The 19,048-nt window shown below is 41.4% G+C and overlaps 1 protein-coding gene across 6 annotated transcripts in view; it reads left to right on the forward strand.

The window, feature by feature from the left end:
* SORBS1 (sorbin and SH3 domain containing 1) overlaps positions 1 to 19,048 on the forward strand; it is a 794,498-nt gene that overhangs the window by 126,400 nt on the left and 649,050 nt on the right. For all 6 annotated transcript variants that reach the window (XM_069240476.1, XM_069240479.1, XM_069240480.1 and 3 more), the window contains one exon: positions 2,125 to 2,200. The gene's annotated coding sequence lies outside the window, so the exon portion shown is untranslated. The remainder of the gene's footprint in view (positions 1 to 2,124; positions 2,201 to 19,048) is intronic.

The raw sequence follows: 19,048 nt of genomic DNA on the forward strand, positions 1-19,048 counted from the left end.
GGAAATGAAAATTGCATCTATGTACATGTGGCCCCTAGAGCCTTATAGATAAAATAGAAGAAAGCTTAGGTAGTGTTTCCCTGTTGAGAGGCCAGGGGGCCTCATAGATTATGGCCATGATGAGGGAGACTAACCTAGGTATAATGACGTTCACCGGGAAGTAATCCATTCACCCTCACAGACAGCCCTAAATTTGCTGAATTTTCAGTCAACAGTTTAGAGTTTTAAAGTCCAGCAACATTATGCTGATGGTCTTTTGTTCCTGAACTATTCTGTGAAATGATGGATACAGAGCTGCAAAGCAGGACTGACGGGTGAATGATGATTGGCTACGTTTATCCTTAATGTACGCTGGTCTTTGGAAGGCCTTTTTTTGTTTTGAATTTTCACCCAAACTCGGTGATTGTAACCTTGAATATTGAGTACAAAAATATCATGGCACACTAATACCATGTAGACAATATCAAGGGGCAAAATATGGAAAGGTGAGTGCACAAATAGAGGGTTAGTTGTACTATTCTTAAGTCCATATCTGGGTACCTATAAGATATATGTATATTGTCAAGGTACATCTAGGTAGAATTAGGTATAGAAAACCTATACATACTTACCTGTGGATGCTTTGTCCCTCGATAATTTGCCCATGATATGTTTGCCCCATGATATATATCCTGGACTTGATATTCAGCTGCCACACCAACTTGCTGGATCTCAGGAACAAAATGTAACAAAGCTGCATTCTACCTCACAATATGAAAAGTGTGCATACAGGCATGAAAAAAGTGTGGTACATTTTGGAGGTATAAGTGGTATACTAATGAATCTCTAAGAGAGGCGTATATCTTTTTTCTACTTTCAACGTTGTTCTTGTACTTAAAAGGCACAGTTGCAACCACGTTTACAGAGACCATAACTGCTGACGTTCAGACAGTTTCCTGTTCATGACACAGAAGCAAGGCAGAACCCTTCGTGCCATTAGCCAAACTAGTTTGATCAATATATTTTGCTCCTCCTGACTATGGGAAATGGAAATATGAAACAGTCCGTGAACAGTCTATTATTTAGAGCAAGGCCCATTGCTTGATTGGGTAATTTGATAGATTAGCTCATATTAGTATAATGTAAAGATACTTTTCCTGATATGATTCATAGGTTCTCTGGTCTTCTAGGGTGTCCACAAGTTCCCTCTTGGAAGATTAGTTGAATAAGGCAATGGAATGAGTTGAACCTAAATCTAGATGGTGCACAAGCTTGGAGAAGGAGTTTCTGAATCACTAAAAGCTAAACATCTGGTTAGATTGCGAGTTGGAAGCAGGAAGGGAAGGGCGTTAAAAGGCAGACCCAGTTGCTGCCCACAGGACTGTGATCAGAGATGAGACTAACAGCTTTGCAGCCAGTGTTCAATTATGAAGGAATAGTAGGTGAATAGTGGGGTACAGAATTCGCCATAGCATGACTCCACAAGGGTAAAAGCGTACCAAGCAAACCTATAACATTTACTCGAAGGGGTAACCCCGGAAGTTTGAGCAAAGTAGATATTGAACATATATTCAGTGCTCTCCTCTGGGTGATGTACAACCTATCATATGGTTGGCACTAGAGAGAGAATAAAGTAAATGTGATGCTTCCAGTGAGGAGTAGTTAAGCTGCTTCAATGCAGTAAATGTCATGTCCATGCATTTAAACTCTCCAGACCTAACATTAGCAATGCATGGTGGCTTATGAGGTCTGAGAGGTAACAGAGCAGGAAAAGAATCACGAGGCTATCATATCTGGGAAACGGAAATACACTAAGCAATCAGAAGGCAAATGTTCTGGTGCATACAGAGTTTTAGGAAATGAAGTGTTGTGAATATTGGGACTTTGCAGAAATGTAAATAAGAGACATGTCATTCCTGTTTGTGTTTCTCTTGTTTTGGCTGATATGGAATACAATCTTAGAATTCAGCTATGCAATACCTGACTGTGCAGCATGTGCTGCATACAATTGTTAAATTAAAACATACCATAATTAATTTGCTTCTTTAGCATCTACAAATCAGTTCTGATTTATGCTTTCCAATTGAAACTTGCTATATATATTTGTCATGTTAGTGTTAATGCATTGTAACCATTTTCTTTCAGGTCTCGACTATGTATCAGTTACCTGAGCTCTTGAACAGTAAGGCATAACTGTGAATACCGTGACCAGCTGCATATAGTGAGTAGTATATTAAATATGCTATTTTTGCACTCCTTTTGTCAATTTTGTCATGCAAGATATATCATTCAGGCCCTTATTTTATATGGGTAGTTAATCCTGTTTCGGACAAAAAACACCTGTTTGCGGCTAAAGTGGGATTACAAATTGGGTTTAAATTGCAACTGATGTGGAAGTTTGGTCCCACATATTGGTAACACGTGCTGTAAACCACTAGTACATGTTGTGTGCATTTCTGATTTGTATGTCCCTGATTGGTTGCAGACATGAGCAAATTGTGTGTCATTTCCCATTCCTGTGACCTAACTCAGATTTGAGAGCAAATTGCGCATTCAATAATTATTGCATTCTACATGGTAGTGATTAGCTGATGCACAATTTTCACCTGCGTTTTGCAGCTACATTGTAATCATGATCTTTGTTTAGACTCTGTAACCACAGAACCAATACATTTACTTATATTAGCAGGGTTTATACGTTTATTGGGATTTTGGTGGCTTCTAGCACTAAAGAAGATTCTTTTGAATTAACGTTTCAGATAAAAGTATATAACGTGCATAATGGGACCACAGTGTACTGCCAGTATGACTTCATAAATGTTTTTAATGATCCAAAAGTGGTTTGAATAATTTTTTTCTGTTATTCCGAGTCTCCCCATCATGGCAAACGCTGTAGCTATTCATTAAACTAGGGAATTTCTGAAGAAGCATATGTTTCAAGTAATTTTGACAACGCTATCGAGGCATGTCTTTTCTTTTTTAAAGCTTTTATTGAAGTGTGAACGGTGAATGTAGATTTCCTATGTAGTACTATGTCAACTTTTCACACATGAAAACGTTATAAAAACAAATCGTCCAAGAAGGGGACAAGGAGGACAGTCATTTAACACAACTTTATGACCACAAACGCTGGCTATACATATCACACAAAACAACAGCATTTCTTGTTCAATAATGGGATCAGGTACCTCTAGAGAAACAACAAAAACATTCAGAAGTATTCACCTTGTATCTAACTTCCAAGAACAGCACAGTATGAAACTAGCATTTTCACCAATGTAAACAGTGTTTCTCAATCTTTTGTTTAGCATGTACACAAGTCAATATTTTCCCAGCCCCCTCCACATCTGAATAATTGGACAGCTTCCTTTGTGTTTAGCTCCTAAATTACCATCCCGCCAACCACTTTATCTTACATTAAGGTTGAATAACGTCTGTCTGATCTTTTGTAGATCATTGCATCTCGTCAGTGTCTTGGGACAACTCCTCTAATCTTTGTACGCAAAATATTTGTTAATTGTTGCCCTAGTAACCATGATATCCCTACTGTGAGGGTATTTTAAGGTCCTGAGTACAATGGGCTAGTCACCAATGTCCCGGTGTGAGTTGTTCTGTGTCCCCCCCAGTGCTCTCTTTCTCTGTTTGAAGCTTGCACAAACATCGGCTCCATCGAGCCAGACATTGCTGGCTAATGTGCTGTATTTTGGCCCATCACTGAATAGAAAGTGTGTACGTTCTGCTTCCTGCTGCTGACTTAACGAATAAAGCACAGGCTGAGTGGACTGTGTCCATTTTATCAAGTGAGGCCTAGAGGGCCAGATGCCACATAAGACCATGACTGCTTTCCACTATGGTGCTAACCTATAACCAGATGCCTACCCATTGGGGCGCCCACAAGTGAATGTACAAAGGCCTGGATGACCTGCCTGGGAGCTTATGTGCTGCTGCAGACGACTGATGCATCAGGGGCCAGGTGCCACAGGAGATGTGACTGCGTCCCACTATGGTGGTAAGCTGTGGCCAGATGCCTACCTTTTGGGGCATGCAAGTAAAGGTGCATACAGTTGTTTCACATACATTTCGTAACATTGTTTACATACTTTTTAAGTTTATTTTAAACAATACTATATTTTTATACAGTGTTATTTATTTTCTACTTTGCATAAGTGTTTCATATTTCCATATCACTTTTATGGACATGTTTTATATTATTTACACATTTGTTTATACATTTTTTATTAAATCCCTATTGTTTTCTATAAGGAAATAATCTCTTTTTAGTTTCATTTAGCAGCCATTTCTTTAGTGCTAATTTAACTTTTGTAGCCGATTTGTCATTTTTGGTTCATTTTCCTGGAAGTAAGTCCTGGGAAGGTTCTCCAGTTTGTTCATTTTTAAGGTTTTTTTGTAGGGTCTTGAGGGTAGAGTGGATGTAGGGAACATAATTAAATGTTAGTTATAGTGCTGTTTTCAAGTTTCTGGAAGGTTTATTTGTAGTTTTTGTTATTTTGTATACTAGTGATTTGTGTTAGGCTTAAGTAGAGTTTGTTAGTTACGTATTGCTATTTCATATAATGGTATGTTATGTGCTTTGTATAGATCAATTGTGATGTTTATTTTACACTTGAGGATACTGTTTTTTGTAGGTGGGTATTGTATATTATGTCTTCGGTTTACTGGTTACTTAACAGCTTCGTTGGATTTTATTGGACCTGTTTTATTTTAGTGTTTTATTGGGCTTTTTTTTAATTAGTTTTCCCTTTTTGGTGAATTATATTTTTGACTATATCGACACAGAGGAAGATCTGCAGCTACAGAACAGTATGGTATATTTTTGTGAGTGGGAAATGTTATATTTTATTATTTATGTGCATTTGGTGTGACTGGTACTTGTTATATTTCTTTTTATGTGTTGTATTTAATTGTTTACATTTGATTTTAGTTGTAGTTTTGAGTTTTGTGGTTAGTAACTTTGTCATTTTGTATCTAATTAGTACATATGTTCATTTAATCCCTCAGAGCTATTTGCAATTCTAGTTGTATATTTGTATGACTGATGTTTAAAAATAATTTGTTTAATATTTAGTTAAATATTATTTTAGTTATGCTGTTTGGAATTTTTGTTTGGCTTGTTGGGGGCTTTTTTGTATTGTAGGGTTTTCACTATTTATTCTGTGTAGTGTTTTTCTTTGTTGTTAATAATTTTACTTTACACTGTACCATGCCATACATTCTTTTGGTTTGTTTGCCAACTTTAAGTTTAATTTTGGTTATTGATTGTTCTATTCATAGTTATTGGTTGCATTGTTCTTTTCGTTAGGCTTCTTTGAATTTGTAGAGTGTAGGTTGGGTTTTGCATAGTGTGGACTTGAAGGCATTATGCGATCCTTCTATTGTGTTGTTGGTGTCTTGAGCCGTGGTGCTGTCATAGAAAATCAGCCATGGTATTTGGAAATTAGGTTGGCATCTGTGAGCAAAAGGGTGCAATAGTCCATCCCAAGTGTCTTCAAAATAATCCGCTACAGGACTTCGTTTGTGTTTGCTTTGTTGGTACCAAGTACTTTCTGTAAGTAATTTGTAGTGGTTAACTACCTCTGTGACAGGTACATAGGCTAGTGCAGTCTTTTCCTTTAATTTCAAAGGCATATTGTTTGTTGCATATTCTATTCTCAGTGCAGAATGTTGGAGGTGTCTCCAGATGCTTTGGTTAAAATGGTAGTAACAGCCTTGTATAGCTGTGTGTGGGTACAATTTAGGGATAGTTTTAATCATAGATTGTCCAACATCTATTATTATTATTTTATGTAGGAGTAGTTGTTTGTTTTAATTGTAATGTAGTTTAGTAGTTTGTAGTAAGTGCTATTTTGTTTATTAGGCAGTAGGGCATATATGAATGGTTTAGTAGTGTTTTGATACTCACCATGTATCTGAGTGAATGCTTTGTGGCACAATTTGAATGTCCCATCCATCACCCATGTTTGACACTGGCTTAGTTTTAATACATTATCTGCTGTAGAAAATATTACAATACAATAATCATTGTTAAGGTGATCATGAAAGAGGAAGGGTTCCTCATTATGTGTAATGGTTAAGTGGTTCAGAATTTTATATTGTAGTATCTTCTAGGGACAGGAAGGGTATCATTGCCCTTTTCTTTATTGTTTATGCTATTAAGTGTTTTAATGAGGGTATAGCTGGTAGCTGCCCTGTCATGCGTTTGGCACTTTAGGGAGTACTATCTTATAGTATTTTACTTGTGGGCTCTTGGGAGCTAGTGCTTCCCTTTCTTAAATCTTGTAGTACAAGTCTTACTTTGATTTTGGTGACATTTGAGAGGTGGTTGTGTTCCCGTACATTAATAATAACATTATATTTTGTTGTGAGCCTCCAGTAGCAAGCATTAGAGTAATATTGAGTAGATTTCCAATTGATCGTTTTCATGCCTGTACTTCATTGGCTGTAAGTGTAGCCCATGTGTGAGAGTAATTGTTTCCCTTTCTGTGATGTGATGTGTCTGGCTCTTTCTGTCACTATGTCTGAAAATAGTATAATAATACAAAGAATTACCTGTTTATATACATTTATAATATGTTTAATATAGACCTACATAATTATGGTTCTCGTTTCCTATTTTATGCTTGCATATGTGTTCTTGCTGCAAATTGCAGTCTTTATTTTCAGGCTTTCTGTTGTGGATGTTGTAATATGGGTCAAGTGGCTCTTTTTAGGCTGGTGGAAAAATAGTTGCTTTAGTTTTATTTTGAACGTTTGTTTTTTGGAAGTTAGTGGGGACTGAGGGAGTTTGATTTTATTTTTACTGTTTTAGGGTGAGTTGGTATTTGTTTTTTTTTTATTTACTTACTTTTTGTGTGGCTTTTTTCTGGTATGTGATTACTGCTGTTTTTTGACAGATTATTAACTTCTCAATGTTGTTGTAATTTCTCTATAGTATCTTCAGTTTAGGAGATAAAAGCAGTAAAGTGATTTGTTAGTTATTTATTATTTAACATATTCTTGATTAATTAATGTGTAAGTTATTTTAAATAAATGTTTTACTTCAGAAGGTATTTGTATATATTTTCCACTTCTGTTTTCAAGTTGTGTTTGGAAAGCGTGGCACTCTATTTTCTTCTTGCTGCTTTTGAAGGTTTTGGTGTAGTTAGTAGTCACATTTTGTGTGCCTTGTATTTTGTTACTTTAAATGATTAGACCATTTTATTGGTTACGTTATTTTATTGGTTGGTGTTCATTGAGGTTGAAGGTTTTTTCAGTTATTGCTTTTTATGGTGAATGTTAATTAGTGTTTATTTTATAAGCTGAATATATGTATTGATATTTGTGTTTTATTTTGGATTGGTTAGATACATATTATAACGTATTTTTATTTTTGTTTCATGTTTACATTTTAGTATTTGTTGTAAATATAATTGTTATTAATCTTTTGATGTATTGATGTGTATTTTTATTTGGGGTAATTTCGGTTTAGTGATAGAAAACTGTTATAATGTTGCTGAAGTATTTATAATTTTTTAATGTGTTTTAAAAGTTTTGATTACGGTAAAATATTGTTATATTCACCTTTTTTGTAATTAAAATGAATTATTTTTGGCAAAATTAATGTAGTCGATATTGTGAGTTGCTATATTTCTAACTATTTATATGCTTATTTAAAGGTCATGATATTTTTGTTTCTGATATTTTTGTTATCAGTATAAGTGAAAATAGATGTTTTTAACTGCAATATTTTGGTTATCGATAATTGATCATTTTTTAGTTAAGTATAGGAAGGTGATATTTTTGTGAACAATATTTATTTTCTGATATTCTTCTGAATCAGTATAGTTGCCATTAATGTTATGTCATTGATCCATGGCTGAACCAGCCTTGAACACCATCTGCTATTGACAAAAACCACGTTACGTATCTAGCGGGTTGCCTAATAGCCACCCCCCAATAGTCAAACATAAAGAAATAAGACAGTAAAAAGGCTAAAATCCCATTTGAATCTTGGCTAGTGGCAAGTCCAACAGGGCAAAAGACAGTAGAGGAGGACGACTCATCTCAGCTGTGCCCCCTGGAGTCATGCTGGAGCAGTATGTTTGCACACTTCCTACTGACATGAAACATAGTCTGATTACGATTGACAGCATGACTGATACACACACTAATAGATAGACTTGATTCCATGAAGAAGTGCATTGACAAAAACAATGACAGGATTAACAATCTAGATCATAGCGCGTTGAAGTCTGAAGATGGCACACGCAGTGATGAGAGACTGCTCTGCTTGGAACAAGTCCTGAAATTGATCAAGGCAAAATGAAGACTTGGCATCCCGCTCCCACCACAACAATTTATGAATTCTTGGAATACCTGAATCCACTGCTGTGGTGCTGTTTACTGAATGAAAGGCTCTATAGAAAAAGTATTGGTAAGCATATTTGAGAGAACTACCTTCACCACCTTAGTCCCTGACGAGCAGGCGCACAGATCACTATGTCCACACCTCCCATCAGGAGCACCGGCCAGCCCTATAATTACCCCAATTCTAAATTTCAAAGATCAGAACAGGGCTTTGCGTCTTGCAAGAGAAGGCACAACCTTACATAACAAGGAAACAAGCTCTCAATTGACTAGGACTTCACACTGGCAAGTCAGACTGCAAGAAGAGAACTTCTAAGCATCAAGCATGATCTTCCGAAAGCCGTCATACAATATGCTCCATAACACCTGGTCAAGCTCTGCGCCACCATGAATCTTAGATTGCAAAGCATCAGTGACCCTAAACAAGCAGCAGAATTTTGCTGGAAAAACCTGTGCATTTCTCCTGCACTCAATGGAGTGGGGAAAGAGGCCCACCTCAGACCATGAATCCATGCTCTCTAGCATTGTGCTACACAAATGTTCTAGACCTGGGCACAACCTTTTAGTTACATGCTGGCTTGCTACTGTATGCTTTACTCTTGGTCACCTTGATAGGGGGAAGAGGAGAGAGCCTTTTTCCCATTTGGCATTGGGCTCTTTGGAATGAAGCACCAGCTGGCAGTATGGGTTTGGAAAACCAGCAGTAGGACTCAGCTGCACTTCCTGATAGCCTGGCTGTGGGTAAAGAGCCAGTATCCATTTTCTAATGTATAAACAATGGATGTCTAGTGGGTATTATATAACCTTGACTCTCTGGCCTCCCTCTTGTAGTCGAGATGGATTGTTAGGCCCCGTACCTTGACAACCCAAAAACGTTCTTCTAGTTCTACATGCGTTATGTTCCAATACACCATTTTTGTTATGTGAGTGGGGGTGGAAGGTAAAAAGCAGATGATCATCAGGCATCATGGTATCACGTTCTTGCAGAAGCCACATGACTGCATCACACCTTGATGACTACAAGTCCATTACATGTTTCAGGAATGCCGTATAGACTCATCGCTACATACTGTTGCTCTCTAATGAGCAATGCACAACGTTAAGAGTTTTAACTTAGAATTTCAGAGGCCTGGACAACCTGTGTGAAGTCTGGCAAGTGCTTGCTTATTTAAAATGACATTGATATTGTCCTCCTACAGGAGATTAAACTCACAGACAGGGCATCATCCAGGTTAACTGCTAAGTTGGTAGGTTCCACACATCCGCTGTTATACTCTTCCTACGCCTGGCAGGTCGCCATTATTACCCTTCCAGATGCCCCACTAGGGCCTCTGGAGGTCATTGGTAAACAATAGGATCAATGTCTCACTCTACAAAGCTACCTACAAGGAACCATTATAACCATAATTTGCATATTTGGCCCCATTACAGACTGCTGTCCTACCACGGGGTATGTGCAAAGGTTACTTGGCTTAATCCCCAAACAACTATACAGGTCCCTGACCTTTACTATGATAGAGCTAGTCCCACTGACCTCACCTGTTAGCAGATGCCTTAATAGATGACAATAATTTTATTGACATATGCGTGTGAGACATCCTTAGGCTTGCGAAGGCATATGCATGATGTATACTCGCAATACATGGTCGCAAATTGACTTTTGGTTTGTTGCCCGCTATGTTAACACCTGGACCACGCCGGTGGAGAATTAGCTCAGGCATCTGTTCCATCATACCCTGGGTCATCTTGGCAGGCCCTTTCGGAACCGTAGTAATAGAGCTTTTCCTTGAAGGCTGCCAACTAACGCATTGCAGGACTCTTTTCAAAGCAGTGATACCCACCACTGTTCATGACTACGTTTCTCTCAATGAGGACTTAGCAGATAGCATCACCACCTTATCAGAGGCACCTAAAGTAGGTATAAGGGGGATATGCGTACCTAAACAGTCAGGAATTGTGAAGATGCTTCAAAACCAACTTGCTGGCTTCAAAATTTTATTCCTGCGCCCAAACGTGACTGTTTTGTGGTTAAGGGCACAATGGTACTGGCCACAATCCAGGCTAAACTTGTAGACTACAAGGTTGCAGCAAAGAGTGAGGTCAGTTTCCTGGGCAAGAAGGCGAGAGCCAGATGGTTTGGGGAGAGAGACACACCTCGCTGAACACTGGTGCATCTACTGCATCATCCATGGGCCAGCTCACACATTGCAGTGATTCACTGGGAACATGACTGTTGCTCACAAGACTGAGGAGGCCCTGCATTTGGTAACAGCATTCTGTGCGGACCCCCAGCAATCTAAACCTGATGCCACGAAGTTGATATTACTGCATGCCTATACACTGTCGGATGAGCATGACTAGATGGGGCTCCCTTAAAGTAACTGGATGTTTCGATATCAGTGGAGGAAAGTGTGTAGGTGACCCAGAGGTTCCCTTCTGTCAAAGCCCCGGAGGGAGACGGATTATCTGTACATTTCCATCAAAGATTTGCTCACGTTTTGACCACCCCTGACTCCTAGCAGTGAATGAGGATTCCAAGGAAACTGGTTGCTTCTCTTGTTCGCTGCAGAAAATTGTAATAGTTAAAATTCTTGAACCTGGCAGGCCCCTAAGAGCTGTGATAGTTACTCTTTGTCATAGACAACAAGAAATTAGCTAAAGATCTATCCAGCAGAATGCTTTCCCTACTTCCCATTTTAATAAGGCTGGATCAGTAGAGCATCAACCCTGGCGCTCTATCTCGCACAGCAGTCAAACAATATGTGCATAATTGCACCAAATAATTTAATTTAAACCTTTATTTAAATATGGAGGTGACGTTCCTCGACGCCATGAAACCTTTCGATTCACTAGGTTACCGTTAACTATTCAAGAATTCTAGAGTGCAAGGGCTACAGTGTGGGATTCGTGAGGTAGGTAAATCTTCTATATTATTGTCCTGCAGCTGCCCAATGCCTGCTGTACCATTCGCTAGAGCCATGCAACCCCTGGCAGCACAGCTCAATAAACTTGATTCTTTATGGGGATCTAACTTCATGGCTTGACACATAATGACGTCCCTCTACGCAGGTGATGTCAAACTGTATATTCCTGAACCTAATGTTAACCTACTACCTATAATCAGAGAATTTCTCAGTTTTAACTACCCTTCAGGCATCAGCAATTAATAGGGCAAACTCAGGTGTTTTTCCTCGCATTGCACCAACGACTGAATGCACTTTTAACTACTGTCTTAGACGGTGCACATCCTCTGTGAAATACCTCGGGATATGGGTGAGCAGGGACGAAGAGACCATCTGACATGACAGCAATGGCAGGGCAATTGATAAATTCGAAGAACAAATATTCATGTGGATTAAAATGCCACCATGGCTAACAGGTAGAATTGCTACTGTGAAAATGATTGCCCTGCCTCTGTTTTTATATCTGTTCCTTATATTCCTATCCCCCTCACCAGAGAGTTCTGTGACTGATTGTGATCTTGCATGGTATGGCTGGAGAGGGAGCAGAGCTTGAAGTGAGGGACACTCACACTTCTGTTTGATCAGTGAGGCATCCTGGCGCCTGATTTTGAACCCTAGTACTTATGCTTGCAAGCACATACAGCTCACTTTGATCATCCTCCTGCCTAATTCTGTCATGCTGCAGTTGAAGCAGATGTTGCTTCTCCTCATCCCCTTGATACACTTGTTTGCTCCCCGGCCAAACGCTCTGCTCAGGAAATAAGTACAGTACAATGCACCATTAAGACCTGGGACAAACTTCACTCTAGGTCACTCCTGGAAGATATATACGCACTAAATGTGCCACTGGTTCACGATCCCATGATTCCACTTACCACCAAACAAAATGGTTCCACGCAGTTAAGAGCATTCACAATTGTATATGCTTGCAGACCTCTACTGATGGGTAGATTCGTCATCATATAGAATATCTATGCTATGATTGCAAGACCCCTCTTGGCATTTTTCTGTTTTTCTACTCTGCTCAACATTGCACAGGCTGCAGTTGAGAGAGAATGCCAGATACTCAAGAAGTGGTATCTTAATTGTTGACTTTTGCCACTTGGCATGGCAGTACCCAGGTGTGGGCTTCTAGTTCTACATTCGTCATGTTCCAATACCCCTTTTATTTCATTCTGTCTATCCTGACTCTCCTATGGACCTAGGGCTACTGCTGACTAAGTTACCTAGTATAGCTAAAGATATTTTTGATCTCATTGTTATGATTTTTAACGGGTCATGTGGGGGCCAGGGGTAAGTAGTTCTCTGTTTCTGGCATGTTGAGGGGGCGGAATGAGTGAGGGGGTGGAAGGTACAAAGTAGATGATCCTTAGATAGCATGGTATTATGTTCTCGCAAAAGCCACATGACTGCACCGTACCTTGACAGCCACGAATCCTTTACATGTTTCAGGAATGCCTCATAGATTCATCCCTACATACTGTTGCTCCCTAATGAGCAATACGCAGTATTAAGAGTTTTCACTCAGAATTTCAGAGCCTGAACAACCTGTGTGAAGTCTGGCAGGTGCTTGCGTACTTAAATTGACACAACATTGATATTGTCCTCCTACAGGAAATTCAACTCACAGACAGAACATCATACAGGTTGACTGCTAAGTTGGGAGGTTCCACGCATCTGCAGTCATACTCTTCCCACGCCTCGCAAGAGATGGTTGTCACTCATAGGTATGCCCCACTCAGTCCTCTGGAGGTCATTGATCACGAGGATCAATATCCCATTCTGCAAAGCAACCTAAATGGAAGCCTTATGACCATTATTTTGGCCCAGGTGTGGAAACCTTCTGAACTGATGTTTTGATGTAATTGCTGATTTGACATACTGTCCCTGTGGTGCCCCTGGGGAATGCTGCTTGTGTTTATTGAGGACATACCTGCAAAGTTTATCCCCATGACACTACTAATGGCAAACAGGAAAGTGGTCTTGAACTGGGGTCTAGGTGAAGCCCCTGCTCTACTGTAAAGGACAGGCGATGTTACTTAGGGCCAGATGTAGCAAAATTTTGCGAGTCTCAAATGGTCCGAATCGCAATTTGCGACCCCGCAAAATTGGAAATGGGATGCAAAAACCTCATTTCCGAATCGCAAATTGCAACGTGAGCCATTACCGACTCGCAAAAATTGCGACCCCATTTTGCGACCCGCAAATAGGAAGTCGCAATTTGCGAGTCGCAAACCATATGAAATAGCCACTCGCAAATTGCGACTAGTCGCAAAAAGCCCATTTTGCACTTCCAATTTACCACTAACTCAGGGCAGGTGGTAACCAGAACCAAAGTATAAAAGGAGACCCAGAAGGCACCTGGGTCACTCAAGATGGCGGAGATATATGTGATAGCAAGGAGGAGGAGAGCCCACGCCACCCGGCAGATGAGGAGGAGGAGCCAGAGACAGGAGAAGATATACAGAACCAGACAGACACTTTTCCAACAAACTGAGGAGATATATGATAAATACAGACTCAGCAGTGCAGCAATATTAGAATTAATAGATCTACTCAATCCGCAGCTTTAACGCCAGACTGTGCGCGGCAGCGCCATCCCCACACATGTGCAAGTGCTATGCTCACTGCACCTCTTGGCCTCGGGTAGCTATCAGGGGGTCATTGCTGTGGCAGGTGGGGTATCTCAAAGTGCACTCTCACTGTTCTTCAGAGCATTCCTAGATGCCATACTCACACACATGTCCAGATACATATATCTACCCAGGAATGAGGCAGAAATCACCAGCACCAAGTTGGAATTCTACAGGATTGCCAACTTCCCGCATGTAGGGTGTGTAGACGGGACACATATACAAATATGCCCTCCTGCAAATCTGGAATATCTGTTCCTCAACCGGAAGTGTACCCACTCAGTGAACATCCAGGTGGTATGTGACGCCCATTATGTTATAACTGACATGGTTGCCAAATTTCCAGGGAGTACACATGACTCCTACATTTTCAGGCACAATGGGATACACCAACGCCTAGAACGTGGGGAGTTTGGAGACGGATATCTCCTAGGTATAGCTGAATACACCTTGCAGACATAATCACAGGTCAATGTGGAACCCATCTATGCCCAGCTAACATTGTTCATTTTGTGCCAAACAGGTGACAGTGCATATGCACTACGACCATGGATACTTACCCCGTACTTAACACCTAGCAAAGAGACAGAGAGGCGATACAACAGTGCACATAAGAGGACCCGAAATATTATAGAGAGGACCTTTGGACTGTTGAAGGCAAGATTCAGATGCCTCCACAGAAGTGGAGGTGCCCTCCAGTATGCCCCAATAACAGCATTCAAGATCGTTGGCGCATGCGCTATACTGCACAACACTGCCACCAGACGTGGTCTACATGTCACCCCAGAAGACCCAGATTCGGAGGATGACGAGCAAGAGCTACAACATCGCCATCATGGGGATAGAAGCATTGCAAATCAAGGCAGACAGAGACGGGACCACATTGCAAACCAATACTTTGGAAGGTACGTGGTAACTGTCACCACACACACAAAGAGCCCAGGTGTGAAGTGGAACAAACAAGAACTTTAATGATGTGAACCAATAAACTATTGAAATGAACTATTGATCAGGGGCTGTAAAAGTCCACCTGCTATGAGGACACATTAACCTCATGTGCCTCCATTGTTTGTCAGTGCGTAGCTCACATCCTACACCTGGGACGCCCAGCATGGCTGGTGTCTGGAGCGTCTGCAGTTCCCTGCCTTGCACTTCCACTACGCAACACCCTGGTGTCTGTGGCAGATGCACTACTTATAGTAGAGCCCTCCTCACTGTCTTGCGGCGTGTCTGCCGCGCCCCTAGCCACCTGTCGTGCCTCCATCATGTCCACAGCGTGGCTTATGCGTCCCAGCCCGCGAGCCACATTGCTGGCAAAGTGGCCCATGTCCACCTGTAGGCTGACTGTGCGGCGTGACAGCCCTGTGGTATTTACAGCCAGGCAGACGATGGAGGCAGCCATGCTGTCTAGTCGGTGGATTAGTTGCCGGTCACGGCGCCTTGCACCCTCTCTCTCCGTGACAAGTTCAGCCACTAGTTGTCTGATGGAGAGCACAAGGTCACCTACAGTACTGTTCAGGTGTTGTAGCTCTGTGTGGACCTGTGCCAGCCCTGTTGTCTGATTCTTTTCCATTCGCCGCATGGCCCCTGAAATCAGTCTCATTTGCCTTGTCCTCAGGCGCTGACCTTCGATGAGTGCAGCCTCGGCGGCGGACATGGAGGTGTCCCCTACATCTCCCTGTGACACTGTAGGGACAAAGACACGTCGCCTGCGACGCAGTGGTGGATCTATGTCCTGTTGGCTGGCACTGTGGCTGGGACCGGGTGCTGGCTCTATCTCCACTATGGCCACTGGTGCATCTGGAGGGGACTGTGGTTGGGTGGTGCAGGTCCCTGTGGTGGCTGCTCTTGGGTCCTGTGCTGCCTGGTGGCTGACCTCTGACCCCTGGACGGTGTGCCTGGAGGTGGTGTCTTGTGGGAGACCTGTGGGACATTGGGAACACACTGTCAGTATCTACCATCTGTTGTATGCTTCCTAATAAACTGTTGCCTATCTGCTGCCTACTTGACTACATTGCCCATAATGCACCATTCTGGTGGTTGCTACTCTGAAATGGAGCTATTTTGGTTGTGCATGCTGCTGTGTACTAGGTGGGTGGGGGTATGGCAGATATGGGTGTACATGCATGTTTCATTGTACTCACTGGTTGATGGTCCTGGCGCTGACGTGTCCAGCTCTCCTATTCGAGTCACTGCCTCTGGCTCAAGGGTCTCTTCCACCCTAGGGTCTCTTCCTCCAAGGGTGTGAGTGGTGGTACGGTAGATGGGCCTCCTCCAGAGCCCCTCATCTCCCAGAGGCGCTCTGCCACCCTCTCCTTGGTCCGGGAGCGCAGGTCATACCACATTTTTTTAAGTTCATCAATGCTCCTGTGGCTCAACCCCATTGAATTCACCTTGTCTTGTATTTCAGTCCAAATCCTCCTTTTCTCCAGCTCTGGCACACTGAGGGCTGCTCTTCCAAAGAGTTGATCATGGTGCTGGCAGCATTCATCCGTCAGCACCTCCAGTTCTTTTTCAGAAAATGTTATCTTCCTCTTTCTGGCTGATTCCTCCATTGTTGCTGCTGTGCCTCCTGTTGGCTGTTCAGCAGTTGGAAATGGGTGTGGTCCTCCCGCCTCCCAGGTGAATTAGTAAACTTCCTGGCTGGATGTCATCATCGAGAGCCAGGAAGTGTTTTCCAGAGTGTTCTGCTGCACCTGCATGCAATTTGCGGCACAGTCGCAATTTGCAACACCCACTCGCAATTTGTGTGTTCGTTTTTAGCGAGGTCGCAAAAAGCCACCTCGCAAACAGCAGACTCGCAATATGCGGTGCGACTTCATTTGCGAGTCGCAAAATGAAGTCGCTTTTTCTTGTTGGATACCATTTTGCGAGTCGGAAATTGCGAGTCGCAACGACTCGCAATTTCCGACTCACAATTTTTTAGCTACCTACATCTGGCCCTTATTCTACTAACAAGAATAGCTTGATGCTAACTGGGACTTGATGTGAGCCAAGTGAAGCCTAAAGACATATGGGTCCCTCTTCATGCCTATGTTCTCAATCACTCAACAGCACTGCCCTCTCAACCAACTCAAGCGCCCCCTCAGGATGTGACCTATGAACCCCACCCCTGAACCAGCCAGTCATGGTGAGAGAAGAGTAAGTGGGCCCGCTAGGTATGACTGGGTTTAAACAACTCAGGCAGAGCGGAAAAGCCATAGGGCAGTCCATTAGGGCTTTGGGTGAGCAAGGGGAGATAAAGACAAATGACTATTTTGGTGTTTCTCCTATTTAACTTATGGTCAAAAGTCTACTGGCGTGATGACCCTGTACCGGTTACTATTGTTTTATGTATTAATTCCCCATATGACGAAATTGATAAATAAAAAAAAGTTTGAATCTTGCAGCTCGGTGCAGCATTTCAAGGATTTAACGAATAGTTTGGAATATGTTTCATGATAACTGCTCTCAGTGAGTAACAAGTGTAACTTACAGCGCTGTTTCTGTCTACTGGCTCTCAGCTTGCATATGCAAACGTACATGTACGTCCTACCACACACTGCAGTTACCAGAACATATTATTGTTCCACTGTAATACACATAGTCAAACTGTCAGAATAATTTGATAGTTTAATTTACAAACAGCTTGCTAACTTATTTCTAAACCACTTAAAAAATCAATGTTTTGTAAGGTGACATTAATTTTCGGCTAGTGGCTTATTTGACTCAATGATTCAGTGTGTGTGTGTGTGTGTGTGAGTGTGTGTGTGTGTGAGTGTGTGTGTGAAGCACCTACCTTCATAGTCACTCCTGGACCACACATTTCTCTCATCCTTTTCTTTGGTAGCGATTGTTTTTAACTGAACGAAACCGATCACAATACATCTTATAATAATTCAGGCAATGACTGGACTTGCTTTGCTGGCTATATTGTACTATGGGGTACTGGTGGACTGGGTCTTACATGTGCACAGCATTATTTAAACGTTATGAGTCAATCACTTTCTGAGTGTTGGGTTGCATTGAAAGCGAATTGTTGATTTACCTTTTTTGGAGATTGAATTAAAAAGTGTTTCTGATTTTGTATGTTTCTGCTTCAGATTTTAGGCATCAAAATATAGGCATAGTGTATATGACGTTTGTGCAGGTGAAAATATTTAGGAAATAAAAACAAGGTTTGGCAAAGCACATTACGGCCAGGCTGATTGCTTTTTTCAGTGCCCATTAAAGTGCAAATGTACTGCAGTTAATTCACACAGTTTTTATATTGCTTTATACGACATCAGTAGACATTTACTTGATATCATATGACAAATGATGTGAGGAATGAGTATATTTTTCAGTTGTAAAATAGTCCCTTCTGCTTTGCAGTAGGAGCACTCACTAGGATTTAGAATGATTCACCAAACACCCACTAACAAGAGATGAGAGATGCATTGTAGCCCTGCCAAGTGCACGCATCTTGCGTTAGAATAACCCATATCCAGTCATTTTCTCACATTACCGCAATGCCTGACATTGTCACGCAAAAGAACCGTGTCCTAAAGTGCGGTAATCCTTCTTGTTCCAGTTTCTCACTTTGTTAGGTAAGCTCCAAGTAGTGTTTATCAAAGACCACAAGGTGGCACTGGTGTACAATGGCAGGTATAGCATTCTCAATATATTATGATATTTCTATGGTTCCAACGTCTTCATCGCTTGATTTCACATGCGAGAAAGTGTCACTCGTAGTCGTTGAAATGTCACTCATCATTACACTGAAATTATGAAAGTGTCACACATAGCAATTTGAAACCTTGGCAGCTATGCCATTGTCCTCTGGGCTGATCAAAGATGTGATTGACAATGTCTTAAAACAAAGACTGAAGGGGGTGACCTAACAAATGACCGGAGGAGGCTGGTGCAAAGCTCACTTTAATGGGTCTTGTAGACAGTTGTGCTGTCATCCCTGGCCTTAAAAGAGACTTCAACAGCAATGAAAACGTACTTGAGAAATTACTACTTAGTCATTGTTTTCCTGTTGAATAAACATTGTAAACAAAGGAACACTTAATTTGTGTATAAAGATTATTGTGAGGATGTTGCTCTATTTATGATGCTTTCATAATAGAAAATGCACCAAACTTG

The sequence above is a fragment of the Pleurodeles waltl genome, chromosome 6 (assembly GCF_031143425.1).
Source record: "Pleurodeles waltl isolate 20211129_DDA chromosome 6, aPleWal1.hap1.20221129, whole genome shotgun sequence".
Taxonomy (NCBI): Eukaryota; Metazoa; Chordata; class Amphibia; order Caudata; family Salamandridae; genus Pleurodeles; species Pleurodeles waltl.